Source organism: Pinus tabuliformis, chromosome 6, assembly GCF_031772625.1.
Source record: "Pinus tabuliformis cultivar Carrire ecotype Pingquan chromosome 6, CPIR1, whole genome shotgun sequence".
Lineage (NCBI taxonomy): Eukaryota > Viridiplantae > Streptophyta > Pinopsida > Pinales > Pinaceae > Pinus > Pinus tabuliformis.
The window spans coordinates 946,631,918-946,657,021 of NC_142292.1; the positions used below are offsets into that span (position 1 = coordinate 946,631,918).

General features: G+C 38.0%; 1 pseudogene; it reads right to left on the minus strand.

Annotated features, from left to right (window-relative positions):
* Nucleotides 1-1,397: 1,397 nt before the first annotated feature.
* LOC149262073 (eukaryotic initiation factor 4A-6-like) overlaps nt 1,398-25,104 on the minus strand; it is a 75,342-nt pseudogene continuing 51,635 nt past the window's right edge.

Genomic DNA, 25,104 nt, shown 5'->3' on the forward strand with positions numbered 1-25,104 from the left:
ATTTTTTATTTTTTAAAAGATATTTACTTAATAAATATGAAACTAAAATAATAATATATTATATATGATTTTTAAATAAATATATTTTTAATTAAAAATATAATATTTTAATAAACAAATATTTATAGATATAGTAAGCACGATAAGAATACATTTTTATCATGTTTAATATATCACCTCGATCGGGCAAGGAATTGCACTAGTGACCTTTAACAGAGTACCTCATCACCATTTATCCAAGATCCCGAAAACAAAATTAAATTTATGCTTATTAAAATAAAAAATTATTATTATTATTATTATTTTATATTAATATATAAATATAAAATTAAAATTAATAAAAAGTAATTTTAAATATTATTATTTAAATTAAATAAAATAAATTAAAAATTAATTTTAATTTTAATATCTAAATAAAATAAAATATTTAAAAATAAGTTTAAATCTTAATATTCAATCCAAATTGTCCATGTGGCCTTGGATAGACGATGATTGGGTGCGTTGTTAAGGCACTCCTAAATGTTAAGTCATTGGTTCAATTCATTGCCCTATTCAGGTGTTATTTTTAGACATGACCATGATGTAGTCAACAATTATTAACAAACTTAAAAAAAATCCGATCTAAATTAAAAATAAAATATTAAATGAATGATCGGCATCATCAAGTGTGTATGTCTAAATGCAATCTTTAATAGCATCCTATAAATATAATGTAGCTAGATAATTGAAGTGCATTATTTAATCGAATGAAAAAAGCTTTTTTCCCTCTGAGCATACGTAAGAAAAACAAAATCATTGAATGGTTTTCATTGAATTCTCGTCTCCCAATATTTGGTCTCTTGCCATCATCATTCTTTTTGTTTCACACAGTACAACTAGAATTGTTGTTGATATCCCAAACTGATACGTTTTTCGATAGAGACAGGTTTACATTCACAATTTTGAGCTCTTTTCTTTTATTTTTTTTTTCCAGAAAAATATTGCATCATATAATAAGTTGCACAAATGCCTAATTGCATGTAACAATTGGTATCACAAATAACCCGAGTGGTATAAAATTTCCAAAGCGTGCATCTCATACATCAAAGGCTCATCAATGGAATAAATCAAACAATACAGACAACCTAGAAACGTCAAAAAAATGTTGTTGTCTATATCACATAAGAATCTTTTATGTCGAATATGACAAACATACAAAAATTTGAATAGTCCTTATCTGGATGAACAGCAAGCTTTTAGCGCCCAACACCTACTCCAATACTAAGAAATCTCAAATTTATAGGCCTCAAAGTTTACTACTCAAAACCTGTCGCTTGTTTTGAGGCGAGATAAAGAATTGTCTGACAATTAAAAAAATTGATAATTTGAGAATCTCACAAGAACTTTTTAACAAGACCTCAAAGAAGATTAAAAAAATTAGAAGGAAGCACCTCAATAACCACATTGCAGAACCTCTGAATGTATTATAACACTCTCTCATCATCTCTTGTAACAAAGTTAATTGCAACACCCTCCCTTCCAAACCTGCCAAAACAACCAATTCAATGGAGGTAGTTTTTTGGGCAGGTAGGAAGGTCATAGCTGATGACCAGTGAAACTTGTTGCACATCAATACCGCATGCCAGCAGATCAATTGTAATCAGTACACGTGAGGATCCAGATCGAAATTCCCTCATAATGACATCCCTGGTGTTTTGATCCATGTCCCCATGAGTAGCGGAGACAGTGTGGTCACGAGCTGTCATCTTGTCCGTCAACCAATCAACCTTTCGCCTGGTGTTAACAAAAATAACGCTTTGTGTGATTGCCAGGGTCTCATACAGATCACACAGTGTATCAAGTTTCCAATCCTCTTTTTCAACATTGACATAGAACTGCTTGATACCCTCGAGTGTCAACTCGTCCCTCTTCACTAGAATCCTCACAGGCTTACTCATGAATTTCCTGGTGATCTCAAGTGCTTCAGGGGGCATTGTAGCAGAGAAAACACCCACCTGAATCGCTGAAGGGAGTAGCTGAAAAATATCATAGATCTGGTCTTTGAAACCCCTGGAAAGCATTTCATCGGCTTCATCCAGCACAAACATCTTGATGCAATCGGGGCGAAGAGAGTGTCTACGTTGTAACAACCCCAGTTAAAAATCAATGTAATAAAGTTAATAAAGAAAAACTAATAACCAAGGTCACAGGACATGTATTCCAAGCTAAATGTTGGGAAAAACATAGTGATTGGGATCACTTGTGATTTATTAATGGTTATGGAAATCAAAAAAGGCAATGGCAAAGGAAAAGCGACATTAATTGGCATTTTATTTATGAAAATAATGGAAAAGAGGAGGAAAGGAAGGTGAAAGGTCACAAAATTGAGTGTGAGGGAAATTGAAGGAAAAATGAAGGAAAATGAAGAAAATAGAGGCCTCAATGATAAAAAGGCTTATGAGGATCAGTTCATAACGTTTTTTTAGTTTTAACTTGGATCTCTCTCTCTATTCTCTCTCTCATACTCTTACACACTTAGAGTTTTCTTGGAGCACTCTTGGACGATTTTGGGCACATTTTGGATTTGGAGCAAGAAGGCAAAGGAAAAGTAGAAAAACATCAGGGAACAATGGGATTAGTAGCTACAATAGGTTTCTTTGCAGGTACCAAGTTGCATGTATGATTTCCTTGCTAGTTTTAGCGTGCATGGTGTATGCATGTAGTTTTTTGGTTATGATATGTCATTAGGATGGAGGATTTCATGGATTGACATTGGTTTTTCCTAGCCTTTCCATTTCCTAGACAACCATGGTGTTGTGGATTTTCCCTTTTGTTTTCTGATTGGTGCTCATGTTCCTTATGTTTGTGGGTTGAGTTATTGGTTCCTAGAGTCTTGTTTGGACAAATGCTCTTGAAACCCTAGAACAACTTGGGTTGAGTTACTAGTCCTGGAGCCAGGTTGGAACAAACGATCTGGAGCCCTGGACAACTTGGGTAGAGACTGATCTAGTGATGGTTAGTGATGTCCAACCGTGAGGTGGAATCACCGGTTGAGGGTTGAGGTGGTTTGACCTCTAGAAGCCTTGGTTTGGTTTTGGTTGGTTTATTCCATGAGATCCCACATTCACGCTTAGAATATGCCATGGGGGTGTTTGGTTGAAAGAGAGATTTGGTTCAACCTAATCTATGGTCAGGTGGTATATGGAAGTCTTTGACTTGGTTGGTTTTGCATATGTTAATAAGAGCTCATTTCCTCTTGTATTTCATGAGTAAATTTACTTGTTATCATGTCGCTTTGATGGTTGTTATATCATTGATATTTCTATGGTTATATGTTGGTTATAAGCATGGTTTTATGACAAACTTGAGTTATGGCTCTCATCATGCTTTGGTTAGTAAATGAATGTATGACCTAATAGATGATAATACAACTATTATGGGAGGGAACCAGACCTTCTTGATGATTCTCAAATAAGTATGAGACCCTAGAAGTAGAGCATCAGAGTAAATTAGTCTACAGTCACTGCGAAGTAGGATTATGGGAGCGACTGGAATCTTATAGTCATTGAATTGCATTTTCATATGAGCAACTAAGAGCCCAAGTCAATGAAAACACAAGTTAACTCAGGGGTTGATTTCCTGGAGTGGTTGGTTAGCTCCTGGGGGGCCTTATATCTCTTGAGGAAGGTCAGTTTGGTTTCGTTCGTCGATTCCACTTCCTTAACTATACCTAGGAGGTTGAATCATATCATAGTAACTCTTTATCACATATTTGTCCTGGTATACCAATAAGCTTGGGTAAGTGTGGGAGGAGGGGTTTACAAAATGGTATCAGAGCTCCCAGGTTCAACACTTAAACTGGATGGGCCGGATGTGTGTGTCATGCATGGATGAAGGTTGTACATGTGTTTGATGTGTATGCATAGTGGTGGTCATTTTTGTAGTTGTGTTTTCATGTAGAAGTTGATGTTTTTGTTGTTGGTTGTGTTTGCCATGAATGCATGCCAGTTGCATATGTGGTCATTATGCTTATGGTCTATGTGTGTGTCAAGTATGCATGGTGATGGTGATTGTTGCAATTGTATCATCATGCATAGCTTGATGTTGAGATGATGAATATGATGATTTCATTGTGTATATATATATGTTATGCTAATATGGATTGATCTCGCATATCAGATAGCCTCCCCTAAACTTCACTGAGGTACATTTGATTATGTTTATGTTTGGTTATCTGACATCGTATCTTTGCAGGAAGAAGATTAAAGATGACAAGAAAAATGGTGGAATACAGTTCGCACGACTCTCCCTACAGTCATATGAGAAACATGGTGATGGGTACTCCCCTCACATAGAAAAAACTTTGAGAAGTTTGAAGGAAAAGATAATAAGTTGCAAATAAGATAATGATATGATCATTCAATCACAAGAGGGACTTGCTAGGGCACAGGAGAAATAGGCAGAACTTAATGTAGCTATCCTTTAGAGTTTGTCATACATGCAGAGATATAGACCACTTAGGATTAGTCATGGGCAGGAGGATAGGAATAATGGAGCATATGGTAGCAGGTCTCATGGTGGGAATGGGTCATATATAGAGTATACCATCAAATATGGAAGGTTCTTGGATACACATGATAGATTAGGCAGTGGACATGGGATTTACTCTAGTTCTGGCTCAGATAGGTATCATGGTCATCATCGCTATCATCCTTATAGGAGGAGTGATAGGGGATATTTTTCAAATGAGTTCAAGAAAGACAAGCCACCTACATTTGATGGGGAAATGAAGAAGTCACAGGATGTTGAAGCATGGTTGCTTGGGATGAATAAGTTCTTCTGGTTTCATGATTACTCAGAGAACGTGAAGGCCAGAATAGCTACGTTCAGTCTCAAAGGTAAAGCGTACATTTGGTGGGAATATGTAAAGAATGGCAGAGGCATTCAGGAAGAGGAGCCGACTTGGAGTGAGTTCGAGATACTTTCAGGAAGAAGTATCTATATAAGATATACTATAATGACTGGTCAAAGAATTTCTATGAGTTGAAGATGGGATCTATGACTGATGAGGAGTATACTAGAAGATTCTTGGATTTGTTGAGGTATGTGCCTTATCCTAAAGATGAGAAAGCTAAGATTCATAGATTCATCAGTGGGTTGTTGTCTAGTCAATATAATGTCTTAAATTGCTCTACATAAATTATCAATCCAGGTATCGTAAACTGATAAAGTGTGGTGCACCATATGTGCTTAGTTAACCTTTTTCTTACTTCTTTGTTTTATAGTTTTTATCTTGTTTTGGGGTTTTGTTCTTGTTGATCTCCTAAAGTGTCTAATGCAAATGGAAATCCTATTCTAAGGTCTTAAGAATACTTTTAAAGGTCAAGTATGGATGTAGATTTCAAGACAAGGTTTATGTCCCTTATGGTAATTTCCAAAACTTAGCACTTCAAAAGATCTCAAACCATGATATTGATAAAATTAATACTTGAACAGGAATGTAAATACGTAGCTACTTAAATCAAACAAAAGATGAAATACTGATCATGAAATCACTGTCTTTTCTGCCCATCTAATTACAGAAATAAAATCTAAACTATTGCACTCAAACAAACCAAAAATTGCAGACTAACGAAAACAAGATCAATTTACTTCACTTATAATCCGATAACTCGCCAAGTAGCTTTTCTGGGTTAAGCCATGGCTCTGGAGATAACGTCAAATAACATGAAGAATTGATATCTAAATGAAAGCAAAATCAAATTACTTCACTCATAATCCGATAGCTCGCCAAGTAGCTTTTTGGGGTTAAGCCATGGCTCTGGAGCTAACGTCAAATGACATGAAGAACTTGATATCTAATTGCAGAGATGAAAGTAAAATCAAATCACTTCACTCATAATCCGATAGCTCGCCAAGTAGCTTTTCGGGGTTAAGCCATGGCTCTAGAGATAATGTCAAATGACATGAAGAATTTGATGTCTAAACTATCTAACAACACCAAATAAATAAGACTGAAATCAAAGCATAACTGAAATTGAAAAGCTTAAGAAAAATTTCAACATAGAGGCAAATCTCATGTCACTATTTGATGCAAAAACATGTAAAGAAAAACTAATCTACAATCAACTGGTTGAACACACTTGCATGAATTAAAATTGCATCAATGGAAACTCTAATCTATCAAACTTGAAAGCAATCAAATGACATAATAAAATCAAAGCAAAATTACAAAATAAAATCTACTCTACCTTACATTCTAATGTGCTCCATGACATCTACTTCACATCTCCTTCCATGTTGAGAACATCAAAGCTTTATTCAAATTATTCAAAATTACAAAGTACAACAAAGCTCTCCAAAGCTTTCTAAAGCCATCAAGGAAGATGTACAAAGGCAAGCTAAGCTAAGACTAACAAGCTAACAAGCTAACAAATGAAGGAGAGAGATATCCTATTTATACAAAAAAGATGAGAAGCCATCTCATTAATGAGAGTCCATGAATCTCTCCCTCTACCTCTAGAGTCCTAATCAAAATAGGAACTGATAAGACACATGTCTTCTTAGAGTTTCAATACAATTAGGAGATGTGACACATATCCTCATGATCCCATGATTCTTTCCACTCAAATTCGAATTTGGCCTTAGAGTGCCACATAAGGGTCTTCTAGAAGCCTCCTTTTAACCTACACATGTCAACAATCTCAACCCACTTGTTAGGTATAAGCATATGCACATTATTTTCTAATTTTTAACCACAAATTCACTTAAAAAGGCTTAGAATTAATAAAGTTTGGAAAAACATAAATGTGGCCCAATGATAATGAAAGTGGGATGAATGTGGTGACATAGTAGTGAAATGGAGGTGATATAATGGACATAATAGTGAAAGTGTAATGGAAATGAATGACATTTTCAAGACCCAACAGTTGCCGGAAGCATTCAAAGACAAGATTGAGTTTGATGAGCCTAGATTGTTGGAGGAATCTGATCGAAAGCTAAACCATTATTATAAGCAATCGAAGCGTAGGTTTGAGACTAAGCAAGATTGGAAGGGTAGTGACAAGACTAAAGGAAGATGGAATAAGAAACGAACAAGACCTCAGGGCACAGGTAACAAATAGAATGTGGCACCACCTAAGAAGTTCAAGGCATTTGACAGAGGACAGGGGTTTCAATTTGAGGAGAAGAACAAGGGTGATGGCAGGAAACTTCTACAGTGTTGGACTTGTGGTGGAGAGCATCGTGGGAGATATTTTCCACAACATCAGGGTGGTAGACCTGATCCGGGTGGATATTGGTGGCCACTCGCCTATTCCACTTTGTTCTTTCAAGTCTTTTTTTTGTTTTTGTTTTCTTGTTTTTGTTTTGTTTTTTTTTTGTTTGTTTTGTTTTTGTTTTGTTTGTTTTGTTTTTTTTTTGTTTTTTTTGTTCAGTTTCCTTAATTATAGCACAATTTACTATTTTTGGCATTTTTCGGGTCTTGAACTTCCAAAGCCGTTTTGAGGCCCTAAACGACATTTTTTTTGGAAAAATTCCTTTGATGATATTGATAAAAATTGCATCATGAGTTGTAGTCCTCAGATATATCTTTCCAACTAGGTATCATACGCGTCAAACGAAGATAATATGACCAAGTTACGACCCCAGGAAGTTGGCTGCCCAACTAGCCCCAACAGGGCCCATAAACTCTTGGTGTTACATCTCCTCAGGTTAGGGTTTTGGTTGTTTAGGGTTTTCCCTTATTGTTCAATAATAAAAAGGCCCTTGAGCCTCATTATAACTCAGTTCAGAGGCATGTAGCCACCACATCTTTTCTCAGAGATAAGCTACCATCGCCTGAGCTAGTCTTATTTCCATTTTGTTTGTAAGCGTATTTCAGTATTTGATATTAATGAAATGAAGTGTTATTTTTGTTGCATATTTGTATTTATGTTTATATCTGTAATTTGTTGCGTTCCTGTTTAAATCTGGATCAAGACCGTAGATCTACAGTGCTCAGGAGGCACAAACAGTGGGGTATGATGGACAAAGTATTCCTAATATTTATACAACATTGGATAACAAGAAGATGGATCACCAAGCATCTATTATCGAGACGGATGGTAAGCATTGTGATCAATTTGTTCCTATTTTGATTGAACCTAGATCTAATTATAGTTATATTAATCCTCAACTAGTGGATAGGTGTGGTTTGAATAAAAAAGTGCATACATAGTCTTGGTTAGTGCAGTTGGCTACATGTACTACGAAAAGAGTTCATCACTAAGTAAGAGCTTGTGAATTTGAGTTGAATGGTATGCCTACATCAACACAGCTAAATGTGCTTCGATTGGGATCATATAGTATGCTCTTGCGTATGGATTGGTTGTACCTACACAAGACCAAAGTATATTTATATGAAAAGGCTATTGAGTTCTTGGATGAAAATGGAGAACAAAGAATCTTGCAGGGTAAGAAGAAGTAGACATGAGTTAGGATGGTTACAACAATGCAGACCAAGTGTATTCATAGGAAAGGATGTGTATTGTTTGTAGTGTAGGTTTTAACCCCGTACAAAAATTACCTGCATACGAATTCTAAAACATAGAAAATAAACAATACGAGAGCATAACACATGAAACACATATACACGGAGATTTTCCCCTAGATCCCAAAACCGGGACTACCAACTTGATTTTTCATTATGTTCCTTTTAATGTTACAATACATATTTATACATGTCGAAGCATCCAATACCATGGACTGAAAACCATCATGTCCAAAACCATGGACCGAAAACCATCGCGTCCAAAACCATGTGCAAAAAACATGCACAAAACCATAGGTAGGTCTTCCCAACCTAATATAGGGTCCAAAACCAAAATTTTCCAGACCCCATAGAGTGGGGTTACCTGCATCCCTCAAACCCCCTATGACTCCCCCCGCTACGCAATCGACGCAATGAAGAGGGGGCCCCGCCCCCCTTCTAACCCCTCGGTCAACTACGTGGGCTAGTCGTGGAAAGAATATAACACAACCCAACATTCTCCCACTTGTTGTCTTCTTTCCACAGGGGGCCACATGAGAGATTAGTCATTTATCCAACCCTGCAACGCCCATTGTTTCTCTACACCAAGAGAAATTCTCAGAGCTCACAGATTTTGTTAATGCATCTACAGTATTCTTCAAAGTGTCCACCTTTACCAGCAACAACTTTTTGTCTTCTATCATATACCTCACAAAGTGATACTGAACATCAATGTGCCTTGTTTTTGAATGATATGCAGGGTTCTTTGCCAAGAAAATTGCATTTTGGCTGTCACAGTCTATCCTTATAGCTCCCTGTACTAACCCCATATTTGAACACAATCTCTGCAACCAAACTGCTTCCTTGCTTGCATGAGTGGCTGCCATGTATTCTGCCTCTATAGTTGATAGTGCCACTACAGATTGTTTCTTACTCATCCAACTGATTGCACCTCCAAACAGGTTAAACACATATCCACTTGTAGATCTTCTCTAATCCAGATCTCCAGCCCAGTCTGCATCAACAAAGCCACGAATATCCAACACTCTTTCCAATCTTGGTCTTCCTTGGTAGCACAAACCATAATCACTAGTGGCACGCAAATACCTGAAAACCCGCTTCACTGTTGTCCAGTGCTCCTTCCCTGGTTTTGACATAAACCTGCTCAATACTCCCACTGCATGTGCAATGTCTGGTCTAGTACAGACCATTGCATATATCAGGCTACTGACTACACTTGCATATGGAACACGGGACATGTCCTCTTCCTCTTCTTGTGTCTTTGGACACTGTTCAATAGATAACTTTACACCTATAGGAATAGGAACCTTCACCAGTTTACTATCCTGCATATTAAACCTCTGCAATATTGTCTTGACATACTTCCTCTAGTTTAACCAGAGCTTCCTCTTTGTCCAATCTCTTTTCATTTCCATGCCCAAAATATAGTTTGCAGCACCAAGATCTTTCATGTCGAATTTGGAGGACAAATGGGTCTTCAAATCTTGGATAATTTATTTTTCATTTCCAACCAGCAACATATCATCCACACACAAGACCCGATAAATAACACGGTCACCAATTAATTTAAAATACACACACTAATATGCTTTGCTTCTGGTGAAGCCAAGTCCCCGCATAAATGTATCAAATTTCTGATACCACATCCTTGGTGATTGTTTTAACCCATACAGAGATTTATTTAACTTGCATACTAGTTCTTTCTTACCCTTCACTGCAAAGCCTTCAGGTTGCTTCATGTAGATCTCCTCTTCCAGATCCTCATGAAGAAATGATGTCTTCACATCCATCTGTTCTACCTCAAAATCAAAAGCAACAGTAATAGATAAAAGTAATCTAATAGAAGTTACCTTGGCAACAGGAGAAAAAATATCACCAAAATCAATTCCCAGCACCTACGAATAACCTTTTGCTACCAATCGAGCTTTGTATTTCTCCACCTTTCCTTATGTATTTGTCTTCTTCTTGAACACCCATCTGTTTCCAATGGGTTTCCTTCCAGTCGGCAATTCCACCAGATCTCAAGCCTCATTTTTGTGCAAAGATTCCATTTCATCAACCATGGTCTCTTTCTAGAGTTTTCCATCCTCTGAATCTGCTGCTTCCTTCATAGTTCTGGGATCATCATCAGTAATAGATAAAGCAAAATTTGAACATAAAGTAGATGGACTATACCTTTTCTGGCTTCCTTCTTTCTCACACTGATCTTCTCACACCTGGAGTTTGTGGCTCTTCATCTTCTGATTCCTCCTCTGCTATAAAGTCTGATTCTTCCTCCTCTAGCTCAAAGTCTATCTTCTCAAGTCTCAAGTTCCTTTGGTTGGACTTCATGTTTAATAACATCTTTCACCTCTTTGAACACCACATCTCGGCTGTACACAGCCTTCCTTATTACTGGGTTCCAAATCTTATAACCCTTTAAACCATCCTTACACCCAATAAAGATGCACTTTTCATATTTACTATCCAACTTGGTTCTTTTCTCCTTTGGAACATGTACATATGCATCACATCTAAATAACTTTAGATGTGAAAGAGAGGGTTTCTTACCAGTCCATACCTCTTGTGGAGTCTTATCCTCCAACGTTGATGAAGGTGATCTATTGACCAGGTAACATGCTATCTCCACTGCCTCTACCCAGAATTCCTGTCCTATCTAGACACCACTGAGCATTCTTCTTGCCCTTTCCATCAACGTCTTGTTCATTCTTTCTACAACTCCATTTTGCTGAGGTGTATATGGAGTAGTCTTCTGCCATGCTATACCACACTTCTTACAGATTTCTTCAAATTATTTACTGCAAAACTCTCCACCGTTATCTGTCCTCAGCACCTTTATCTTTTTCTCTATCTAGTTTTCCACCAGAGCCTTAAATTCTTTAAACCTATCAAAGACTTCGGATTTCTTCTTAAGGAAATATATCCATGTATTCCTTGAGAAGTCATCTATAAATGATACATAGTACACAGACTTACCCAGTGATGGAACCTTCATAGGTCCAAACACATCACTGTGCACAAGCTCTAATATCTATTTCGCCCTCTTACCACCAGAGGGGAAACTCACCCGATTCTGCTTCCCATATACACAATTTTCATTGAAATCAAAATCCAGAGAGCTATTACTCATACATTCTACCATACCTTTACCATGGAGTATTCAAAGGCCCTTCTCTCCAATATTTCCAAGCCTTTGATGCCACAACATGGTCTTCTCTCCAGAAACCACTATATTTTATGCTCCACTTTCAGGAACCATAGAACTGTTGCACCCATCAACAATAGTGCTACCTTGCAGCTTGTACAGAGTTCCAATCCGAACTCCCCGCATCAATACCAGTGCTCCCAGAACCATCTTGCAGGTATCCTTCTCAAACATTATTTTTACACCTACATCATCTAGCTTGTTTACAGAAATCATATTTCTGGCCAATGTAGGAATATGTAGAACACCTGGAAGTGTTCTAACCCTTCCACCTTGCAACTTCAACTTTACTTTTCTGCGACCAACGATTCTATCCTTCCTATAATCCCCTAAGAATACATCACAACCATCACATTTCTCATACTCAAAGAACCACTCTCTATGGAGAGTGAAGTGAAAGGATGCACCTGAATCAATCAACCATTCCTCATGATCTACATGTGTACTTGAAGAAGACAAGTACACATCCCCACCTTCATCTGAGGTGGTTTTCGCCTTTGCAGAAGGAGCATCATCAGATCCCTTTCCTTTATCAAGAGCTTTAGATTTACAATCCCTTTTGTAGTGTCCTTCCATTCTGCATTTCCAGCACACCACCTTTACAGATTTTTCCTGGAGATTTAGATCTCCCTCTAGATTTAGATCTCCCACTCGATGAATTATTTTTGTTTCTGTTCTGAGACTGTCCTCGTACGGACAAGACATCACCATTCTGGCTCTCCATATTTTTCCATCTCATCTCCTCCGTTAACAAGGATGAGACTATTTCATCAAACTGTAAGGCAGTTGCATTGCTACCTATTGCAATAACCAGACTATCCCACGAATATGGTAGAGAACACAACAAACTGAGGCACTTATCTTCATCTAAAATTTTAATATCAACAGATGCTAACTGACTTACCACAGTATTAAATGTGTTCAGATGTTTTGTCACCGAGTCTCCATCTTTCATTCTCGGGTTATACAACTTTTTCCGCAAGAACAATTTATTCATCAGAGACTTAGATTGGTACAAAGTCCCTAACTTGTCCCACAAAGCCTTCGCCATAGCTTCCCCTGATACATTCAGCAATACTGAATCTAAGACACACAATCGTATTGTGCTCTTTACCTTCTGATCCAACTTCTTCCATTCTTCATCAGACACTCCTGTTGGTTTAGTACCCAGATCTATCGCGATCCACTGATATTTATCCACCAACAGATCCTCGATATTGAGTTTCCACAACTCAAAACTCTGACCATTAAATTTCTCGATCTCTATCTTTCCACTGCTCGCCATCTTCATTCACCACTAGAATTGATCCCGCAGATCTCCCACTGAACAGGGTCTACCACAGGTCCGAGCGAAACCCCTCAGCAAAAAAGGCGTCCCCATGAAGCCAAAACAGCTCTGATACCAAATGTAGGTTTTAACCCCATACAAAAATTACTTGCATACAAATTCTAAAACACAGAAAATAAAAAATGTGAGAGCATAACACGTAAAGCACATATACACAAAGATTTTCCCCTGGATCCCAAAACTGGGACTACCAGCTTGATTTTTCATTTTGTTCCTTTCAATGTTACAATACATATTTATACATGCCAAAGCATCCAATACCATGGACAGAAAACCATCACGTCCAAAACCATGTGCGAAAAACATGCACAAAACCATAGGTAGGTCCACCCAACCTAATATAGGGTCCAAAACCAAAATTTTCTAGGGTGCTACCCCAGACCCCATAGAGTGGGGTTACCTGCATCCCTCAAACCCCCTATGACTCCCCCCGCTACGCAATCGGCACAACGAAGAGGGGGCTCCGCCCCCTTCTAATCCCTTGGTTAACTACGTGGGCTAGTCGTGGAAAGAATATAACACAACCCAACATGTAGTAGATGTTTCTAGTGGCAAAGGTAAGGAAGTTGAGGATGCGGATGTCTTCGAGAAGTATCTGGTCTTGCAACAGTTTCAATATGTATTCCCAGCACAAATTTCATAGTTACTGCCTCACAGGGAAGTGGATTTTTCTATTGAGTTGGTAACAGGGGAAACACCAGCATCAAAGAGACTGTACAGGATGAACACACTAGAATTAGTGGAATTGAAGTTGCAGTTGAAGGAAATGATTGACAAGGGATAAATTAGGCCAAGTGTGTCACCTTGGGGTGCACCAATATTATTTGTGAAGAAGAAGGATGGCACTCTCAGGTTGTGTATTCATTACAGGCAGTTGAACAAGGTAACCATCAAGAATAGGTACCCTTTGCCAATGATTGATGACTTTTTTGACCAGTTGAAGGGAACAACAGTGTTCTCAAGATCGATTTGAGATCAAGATACCATCTAGTACGCATTAAAGAAAATGACATCTACAAGACTGCTTTCCGGACCAGGGATGGGAATTATGAGTTTGTTGTGATTCCTTTTGGTTTGACTAATGCTCCAGCTACTTTTATGTGCTTGATGAATAGTGTGTTGCATCCTTATTTGGAAAATTTTGTGATTGTATTCATTGATGATATATTGACATATTCTAAGAATATGGAAGAACATGTCGAACACTTAGCAATAATATTGAGATTTCCAGGAGAACATCAGTCGTATGCCAAGCTTAGTAAGTGCAGTTTCTTTCAGATAGAGGTACATTACTTGGGGCATGTGGTTTCCAAGGAAGGCATATCAGTGGATCCAGAAAAGATAAGAGCTATCATGGAACGTGAAACTCCTCATCTCAGATCATTCATGGGATTAGCAGGATATTATAGGAGGTTCATCAGGAACTTCTCATGGATTGCCTACCCTATTACATCATTGCAACAAAAAGGTAAGAAATCTGAATGGACAGAAGAATGTGCAACCAATTTTGAGCATTCAAAGAAGTTGTTGACAAATGCTCTAGTTCTAAAGATCGCAGATCCATACAAAGAGTTCGTGGTGTGTACAAATGCTTGCAAGAGAGGACTTCGTGGGTTTCTAATGCAAGAAGGACAGGTTGTATGCTATGAGTCAAGGAAAATGAATGAGCACAAGAAGAACTATGTGACACATGATCTTGAGTTGGAAACAATCATTTATGCATTGAAGATGTGGAGGCATTACCTTCTTGACAGGAGATTCATTTGATGAGTAATCACAATGGGCTAAGGTACTTGTTTGACCAACTGGATCTGAATGTTAGGCAAGCTATATAGTTGGCCATGATAAATGAGTTTGAATTCAAGATCAGGTACATCAAGGGAAAAGAGAATAGGGTTGCAGATGCTCTTAGTAGAAGAGTATAGGTAAATCTTGTAGTAGCAATGAGCTCATATGGCATAGAATTACATCAGTGGATCTTACAGGCAGGGCAACAGGATGACAAGTATAGGGAGCTTAGACACATGTTACAACAACAGGGTACAGGTTAACAAGATGTGGATTATCATTTCACGATAGATGGCTTGGTGAGATTTAGAGATAATATCTATGTACTAGATGACAGTGAGCACAAGAAGCTTATCTTGAGGGAGTTTCATGTCAAGCCATATTCAGGTCACCTAGAATATCATAAGACATTGACAATTGTGAAGAAGTTTTACTATTGGTCGAACCTGAATAAGGAAGTGGAAAATTTTTTTGGCTAGATGTTTGGATTATCAATAGGTAAAAGGAGAGTGTAAGCATCCAGGTGGTTTACTACAACCGATTTTGATTCCAGAGTGGAAATGGAATGTCATTTCCATAGATTTTATTACAGATTTTCTAATGACATCTAGACAGCATGACTCCATCATGTTTGTGGTTGACATGTTGAAAAGGTAGCTCACTTCATTCCAGTAAAGTCTACGAATTCATCGAGTGAGGTAGCACATGTCTTCATTAGAGATATAGTGAGGTGGTATGGTGTACCAAAGAAGATTCTATCAAACAAGGATGCTAATTTCACTTCTAGGTTTTGGAAATAATTGTTTGGAGGTTTAGGTACTGGGTTGGCCTTCAACACAACTTATCATTTGCAGACAGATGGGAAGGCAGAAAGGGTCAACAAGATTTTGGAGGGCATGTTGAGAATGTATTTTATGCACCAACAACAAAAGTGGGAAGAGTATCTTCCATTAGTGGAGTTTTCTTACAACAATGGATAGCGGGAATCTTTGAATATGAGTCTAGTTGAGGCACGTTATGAGCACAATTTAAATACTCCTATTAGCTATAGTGATCAATGAACATGGTATTAATTGGACCGGACTTGTTGGCAGAGATGGAATAAGAAATGTAGGAATCTAAAGGAAGCACAAGATAGACAGAAGAGCTATGCAGATCAACATAGGGTGTTTAAGGAGTTTCAGGTTGGGGAATAGGTGTATTTGTACATCAAGCCCAAGAAGACCTCCTTCAGGATTGGATCATGTGCCAAGTTGGCACCTCGGTATTGCGGGCCTTTCAAGACTCTTCAGTGGATTGTACCAATAGTCTACCCACATGCACTACCTTCGACAGTGAAATTCCATGATGTTTTCCATGTGTCATTGCTTAAGAAGTATGTGAAAGATGTTAATCATGTGATTGAATGGTTTATATTGCAGGTGGAACCAGAAGGAAAATTCCAGATGGAACCTTAGTGCATTTTGCAGTGAAAGATGCTCATGCTCCAGAACCAAGCAATCGAGCAAGTTAAAGTGCAGTAGAAGCACTTTAGGCTCGATGAAGCTACTTGGGAGATGGTTGATTAGATGTGGGCTACGTGTCCTTCTCTATTCGTTGGTTGAGAAAATTTCTTTTGATATATGTTTCCATGTTATGTTTTTGTTATGTCTATATATGCATATGTTTTAAATACCATATCGAGTTGTATCATAAAGCTCCAATAAGTGGTATGGTGTTCAGGATATGTTGTTTATGTTTTCGGCAGATGGATACAATGTAAATGTTGCATCGAGTTGCATTATAAAACTCCATGGGAAACATGTGTTTTATTGGTTTATAAGTGTCATTGAACACCGAGGATGGTGTTCCCCCAACAGGGAGGGTGTTGTAACAACCCCGATTAAAAATCCATGTAATAAAGTCAATAAAGGAAAAATAATAACCAAGATCATGGGGCATGTATTCCAAGTTGAATGTTGGGAAAAAAAATAGTGTCGGGGATCACTCAAGATTAATTAATGGCTATGGAAATTGGCAAAGGAAATGAAAAAGGAAAAGTGGCATTAATTGGAATTTTGTTTATGAAAATAATGGAAAATATGAGAAAAGGAAGGTGAAAGGCAATAGAATTTCATATGAGGGAATTTGAAGGAAAAATGAAGAAAATAGAGGCCTTAATGATAAAAAGGCTTATGACAATTAATTCGTATTTTTTTGACAGTTTTACATTGGAGAGATCTCTCTATTCTCTCCCTCTCATACTCTTGCACACTTAGAGTTTTCTTGGAGAACTCTTGGAGGATTTTGGGCACACTTTGGATTTGGAGCAAGAAGGAAAAGGAAAATCAAGAAAGCACAAGGGAATAACGAGTTTTCTTTGTAGGTATCGAGTTCCATGTATGATTTCCTTGCTAGTTTTGGCATGCATGGTGTATGCATGTGATTTTTTGGTTATGATATGTCATTGGCATGGAAGATTGCCTGGATTGACAGTGGTTTTTCCTAGCCTTTCCATTTCTAGGATAGCCATGGTGTTGTGTATTTTCCCTTTTGTTTTCTAATTCATGGCCATGTTCCTTATGGTTGTGGGTTGAGTTATTAGTTCCTGGAGCCTTGGTTTGATAAATGCTCTGGAGCCCTTTGTAGGTTGAGTTACTAGTCCTGTAACCTTGGTTGGACCAATGCTATGGAGCCCTGCGACAACTCTTGGTTGAGTTACTAGTCCTGAAGCTAGGTTGGAATAAACACACTGGAGCCCTGGAAAACTTCGGTAGAGACCAATCTAGTGATGGTTAGTGATGTTCAACCGTGAGGTGGAATCAATGGTTTAGGGTTGAGGTGGTTTGGCCTTTAGAAGCCCTGGATTGCTTTTGGTTGCTTTATTCCATGAGGTCCCACATTCACTCTTGGAATATGGCGCGTGGGTGATTAGTTGAAAGAGAGATTTAGTTCAGCCCAATCTATGGTCGAGTGGTACGTGGAAGTCCGTGACTTGGTTGGTTTTGCATATGTTAATAAGAGCTCCTTTCCTCTTGTATTTCATGAGTAAATTTACTTGCTATCATGTGGATTTGATGGTTGTTCTATCATTGATATTTCTTTGGTTATATGTTGGTTATAAGCATGATTTTATGATAGACTTGAGTTATGGGTCTCATCATGTTTTGTTTAGTAAAACAAATTTTAATGAATGTATGACCTAATAGATTATAATTCAACTATTATGAGAGGGAATCAGACCTTCTTGATGATTCTCAGATAAGTATGAGACCCCTATGTTCAAATGTGTATTTCTAACCTATACATTGCTTGTTCATGATGTGTTTGACGAAATGTTTGTCATAGTTGAGAGGATTCAAGTTAAGTTCTTGTTCAATTTTTGCATTAAAGGCTTTGTCTCTGTGTTATTTTTCATTTCTGAGAGTTTCATTAAGTTTTTGGCAAAGGCTTAGGTCCTAGCCTTGAAAAAGTGGTTCAGATCTTGGGGTCGTCGGCACACAACTGAGTAAATTAATCTACAGTCGATGGGAAGTAGGATTATGGGAGAAACTGAAGGATAAAAGTTGCTGGATTTCCTTGTCATGGGAGCTACTGAGATCCTAGATCAATGAAAAAGTAGGTTAAATCAGGGGTTGGGCACTTGGAGTGGTTGGTTAGCTCCTAAGGGTCCTGTAGCTCCTAAGGAAGGTCATTTTGGTTTCAGTTCGTCGATTCCACTTCCTTAACTATACCTAGGAGGTTGAGTTATATCATGTAACACTTCATCATATATTTACCCGGTAGATTGGTAAACTTGGGTAAGCATGGGAGGAGGGGATTACAGAGTGCTATCATAACTCCTAGGTTCAACACTTGGACTCGATGGGCGAATTCTGTTTGTCATGCATGCACAAAAGTTGTACATTTTCTGGATGTGTATGCAGAGTGGTGGTGATTGTGCTATTTGCATTGTAATTTATAATTTTATGATGTTGTTGTTGGATGTGTTTATCATGAATACATGTCGGTTTCATATGTGGTCATTATGTTTGTGGTCTATGTGTGTGTCAAGTATGCACGGTTATGGTCACTGTTGTAGTTGTGTCGTCATGCATAGGTTGATGTTGAGATGATGAATATGATGATTTCATTGTGTGTGTGTGTGTGTGTGTGTGTGTATATATGGTATTATAATATGGATTGATGCCTCCCTTTAACTTCACTGAGGTACATTTGATTATGTTTATGTTTGATTATTTGACATGGTATGTTTGCAGGAAGAAGATTAAACATGGAAAGAAAAATGGTGGAATACAGTTTATGTGACTACCCTTACAGAGCATATGAGAAACATGGTGGTGAGTACTCCCCTCACATAGAAAACACTTTGAAAATTTTGAAGGGAGAGATAAGAAGTTGCAAAGAAGACAATGATAAGATCATTTAGTCACAAAAGAGACTTGCTAGGGCATAGGAGAAACAAGTAGAAGGTAATGTAGTTATCCTTCATAGTTTTTCATACTTGCAGAGATAAGGACCACTTAGGATAAGTCATTGGCAGGAGGATAGGACTAATGGAGCATATGGTAGCAGGTCTCATGGTCGGCACAGATCGGATAAAGTGGATACCATCATAAATGGTGGGTTCTTGGATACACCTAATAGACGAGGCAGTGGACATGGGATTTACTCTAGTTTTGGTTCAGACAGGTATCATTTTCATCATCTCTATCATCCTTATAGGAGGAGTGACAGGGGATATTTTCTCGATGAGTTCAAGAAAGCCAAGCCACCTACATTTGATGGGGAAATGATGAAGTCACAGGATGCAGAAGCGTGGTTTCTTGGGATGAATAAGTTCTTATGGTTTCATGATTACTCAGAGAACATGAAGGCCAAAATAGCTATGTTCAGTCTCAAAGGTAAAGTAGACATTTGGTGGGAAGATGTAAAGAATGTCAGAGGCATTCAGGAAAAGGATTTGACTTGGAGTGAGTTAGAGAGACTTTTCAGGAAGAAATATCTATCTGAGAGATATTATGATGACAGGGAAAAGGATTTCTGTGAGTTGAAGATGGGATCTATGATCGATGAGTAGTATACTTGCAAATTCTTGGAGTTATTGAGGTATGTGTCTTATCTTAAATAGGATAAATCTAAGATTCATAGATTCATCAGTGGTTTGTCGATAGCATTCAAACATAGGATTGAGTTCGATGAGCCTAGATCGTTGGAGGAAGCCATCAGAAAGCTAAAGAGTTATTATGAGCAATGGAAGCAGAGGTCTGAGACTAAGTAGGATTGGAAGGGTAGTGACAATACTAGATGAAGATGGGTTAAGAAACGAACAAGACCTCACAACACAGGTAACAAAGAGAATGCAAGACCACCTAAGAAGTTCAATTCATCTGATATAAGACAGGGGTTTTAGTTTGAGGAGAAAAACAACGGTGATGGCAGGAAACCTCTATAATGTTGGACTTGTGGTAGAGAGTATCGTGGGAGATATTTTCCACAACATCGGGGTGGTAGACCGCATATCTACAGTGCTCAATAGGAACACATAGTGGGGGATGTTGGACAGAGTATTCCTCATATTTATACAACGTTGGATAATAGACATGCAGATCACCAAGCATCTATTATCGATATGGATAGTAATTTTTGTGATCAATTTGTTTCTATTTTGATTGAACTTGGATATAAATATAGTTATATTAATCCTGAATTGCTGGATAAGTGTGTTTTGAATAAAGAAGTGCATGCAGAGTCTTAGTTAGTGTAGTTGGATACAGGTACTAAGAAAATATTTCATGATTGAGTAAGAGATTGTGCATTTGAGTTGAATGGTATGCCTACATCAGTGCATCTGAATGTGCTTTCATTGGGATCATACAATATACTCCTATATATGGATTAGTTGTACCTCCACAGGACCAAACAATATTTCTATGAAAAGGCTATTGAGTGCTTGGATGATAATGGAGAACAAATAATCTTTGAGGGTAAGAATAAGGCGACATCATTTAGTATGGTTAAATCTATGCAGGCCAAGCATAGTCTTAAGAAAGGACGTGTATTGTTTGCAGTGCATGTTTCTAGTGACAATGGTAAGGAAGTTGAGGATGCAGATGTCTTGGAGAAGTATCCAATCTTGCAACAGTATGTATTCCCAGTAGATATTTCAGAGTTACCACCTCACAGGGAAGTGGAATTTTCTATTGAGTTGGTACTAAGGGCAACACTAGTATCAAAGGCACCATGCAGGATGAGCACACTAGAGTTAGTGGAATTGATGTTGCAGTTGAAGAAAATTCTTGATAAGGGATACATTAGGCCAAGTGTGTCACCTTCGAGTGCACCAATATTGTTTGTGAATAAGAAATATGGCACTATCAAGTTGTGTATTCATTACAGGCGTTTGAAAAAGGTAGCCATCAAGAATAGGTACCCTTTTCCAATGATCGATGACTTGTTTGACCAGTTGAAGGTAGCAACAGTGTTCTTGAATATCAATTTGAGATCAGGATACCATCATGTACGCATTAAAGAAGAGGATGTCTACAAGGCTACTTTCCGTACCAAGTATGGGCATTATGAGTTTGTTGTGGTTCCTTTTGGTTTGAATAATGCTATAGCTAATTTTATGTGCTTGATGAACATTGTATTGCATTATTATCTGGACAAGTTTTTTATTGTATTCATTAATGATATATTGATATATTCTAAGAATGAGGAAGAACATGCCAAAAACTTAGCAGTAGTATGGATATTGCTAAGAGAGCATGAGTTGTATGCCGATCTTAGTAAGTGAAGTATATTTCCAACAAAGGTACATTACTCGGGGCATGTGGTTTCTAAGGAAGGCATAGAAGTGAATTCAGAAAAGATAAGAGTTATCATGGAATGGGAAACTCCTAGGAATGTGGATGAGTTCATATCATTCATGGGATTAACAAGCTATTATAGGAGGTTCATGAGGAACTTCTCATGGATTTCCTATCCTATTACATCATTGCACCAAAAATATAAGAAATTTGAATGGACAGAAGAATGTGCAGCCAATTTTTAGTAAGCAATTGTTGACAAATGCTCTGGTTCTAAATATCTCATATCCGGAGAAAGAGTTCGTGGTGTGTATAGATTCTTGGAAGAGAGGACTTGGTGGGGTTCTGATGCATGAAGGACAAGTGGCATGCTATGATTCAAGGAAACTGAATGAGCATGAGCAGAACTGTGTGATACATGATCTTGAGTTGGCAACAATCACTTGTGCATTGAAGATGTGGAGGCACTATATCCTTGAGAGGAGGTTCATTCTGATGAGTGATCATAGTGGATTGAGGTATTTGTTTGACCAAATGAATCTGAATTTCAATTAAGCTAAATGGTTGGCCACGATCAATGAGTTTGAATTCAATATCAGATACATAAGGGAAAGGAGAATATAACACATATTTCATTAAATTTGGAATTATACAATGGATCTAGAATTTCATAATAACCAAAAAACTCAATTCTAGTGTTGCAACTGTAATAATGTTTTTCCAAATTTAATGAAATATATGTTATATGGTTGCAGATGCTCTTAGAAGAAGAGTACAGGTAAATCAAGTAGCAACTATGAGCTCTTGTGGGAAAGAATTACAGAATTAGGTCTTGCAAGAAGGAAAACAGGATGATAGATATAGGGAGCTTAGACACATGTTACAACAATAGGGTACAAGTGAACAAGATGTGGATTATCATTTCATAGTAGATGGCTTGGTGAGTTTTAGGGACAAGATCTATGTATTGGATGAAAGTGAGCTCAAGAAGCTTATCTTGAGGGAGTTTCATGTCAAGCCACATTAGGGTCACCTAGGATATAAGAAGATGTTGACAGTTGTGAAGAAGTTTTACTATTGGCCGAATTTGAAGAAGGAAGTGGCAGGGTTTGTGGCTAGGTGTTTGGATAGTGAGCAGGTAAAAGCAGAGTACAATCATCCACGTGGTTCACTACAACTGATTTTGATTCAAGAGTGGAAATGGGAGGTCATTTCCATGGATTTTATTACAGGTTTTCCGAGGACATCCATACATCATGACTCCATCATGGTTGTGGTTGACGAGTTGACAAAGGTAGCTCACTTCATTCCAATGAAGTCTAAGAATTCAGCTAGTGAGGTAGCACATGTCTTCATCATAGATATAGTGAGGTTGCATGGTGTACCAAAGAAGATTGTATTAGATAGGGATGCTAAGTTCACTTCTAGGTTCTAGAAATAATTATTTGTAGGTTTAGGTACAGAATTGGACCTGAGCAATGCTTATCATCTGCAAACAGATGGAAGAATAAAGAGGGTCAACAAGATTTTGGAGGACATGTTGAGAATGTAAGTTATGCACTAGCACCGAAAGTCGGAAGAGTATCTTCCACTGGTGGAGTTTACTTACAACAATGGATATCAAGAATCTTTGAAGATGAGTAATCTTCAGAAATTTTATGGGCCAAGTTGTGATACTCCTATTAGTTGGATTGATCTAGTGAACATGGTATTGATTGGACCACGCTTACTGGCAGAGATGGAACATGAAATTCATGTTATCAAGAGGAATCAAAAGGCAGTACATGATAGATAGAAGAGTTATGCAGATCAACACTAAGTGTTTAAGGAGTTTCAGGTTAGGGAACATGTGTACTTTTGCCTCAAGCCCAAGAAGAGCTCCTTGAGGATTGGATCTGTTACACTAAAATCTGTCACCATGACTATTTGCAGTCAGTATGGCTCCATCAACAACCATACTGTCCTCCTTGGCAAGTCTTATACCTCTGCTCCTCATGTCAAACTCCAAAAAAGAGAGAAAGTCTTTAAAAATCAATACAACTCTGGTTACGCAGTTTCTCTTACTCTTACCTGCGTGTACGCACCTCAAGAACATAATACCTGCGTACTTGTACGCTCTGTCTGTAAAGGGGTGGGTGCGTACTCCTGTAAAGGTCAAAAGGCGCAAGTTTTACTTCAAAAAACTTACTTGTGGTCGATTCTAGAGCATTCTAGAAGATGGTTTGACGTGGATTGAGCGCCTCGAGATGGTTCATGCATCCCAATGAAAGAGGAACTTATCCCATGAAGAGGGAAGTCATCCCTTTGAAAGAGGAGCTTATCCCATTGATGGTGGACTTGATTAACTTCCTCCAAAGCATTATAAATATAGGCATTGGGCCAGAGGGAGGGGAGGTTGAAAGCTGGACATTCCTAAGGGTAGATGCTGCTGAAATTATGACTCCCTTATAGAGCTTGAGAGGAGAGATTCCAATCCTTTCTTAGCTTCATTTGGAAGTGGGTGAGCTGATCAAACTAGAGGAGAACTCTTGCTGGACCCTGGGAAGGACCTGCACAACACCAAGGCACTGGTTGTAAGGTTTCTTTTGTTTCCAATTAATACAATTAAGTTCATTTTTCTCAACAAGTTGTTATATATAATTTGTTTCATAAACTCCTTGGTCTTTATGATGAATATGTTTTATTATATGATTTATTCAGGTGCTATGTAATCGTTTGCTTGTTAGTGAATGCAGGCTTCAAGGAGAAGGAGCTCATCTGGATCGAAGAGGCTTGGCTACTACAAATAGCGTTGGTCTAAAGGTAAGACTTGAACACCTGGTTGCTTGTATTTTAAATGCATATTTAGGGAAAGATAGTGCTTGATTGTTTTGTTTGTCACTAGAAAGCCTTAGCTTCTAGGGAGGTCGGTTTTGTTCGCAAAATTGACTCTTTCCGCATGACAAAATGGCGACTCCACTAGGGATTCCATCGATTTGATTGATTTCTCTTTTGATTGATACTTTGATTTGAGAAAAGTCGATTTCTTTCTAGTTTTTGACTGATTGACTGTGAATTTGGGTGGAATAGCTTAGGATTGAGTTAGTTTTTTATTTTTCTTGTTTTTGAGAGCAGTACGCACCCTCTGCGTTAAGCACAGTGCGTACCTGTACGCACTTCTGCTTTGTACACAGAGCGTGGCCGCACCTGTGCAAACAGGCTGCCTGCGTACCCTGTCAAAAGTTTAGAAAATTCCATTTTTCCTTTTTACCTATTAGATTTTGTTTATAGTTTATTTATTGCTGCCCAGATCCACTGGTTACCTGTCAGAAGTTTTCATCTAAGCTTGTTTCATTAGCATCAAGGGTTTTAGTGAAGTTCATAGAAATTCTAGCCCTAGGTTAGATTTTTGTATTGGTCTTGTAGTGACTCTGGCTTTAGAAGTTGTAAAAACCTTGGATATCCCTGGTCTTTTCAGTCTTCTTAG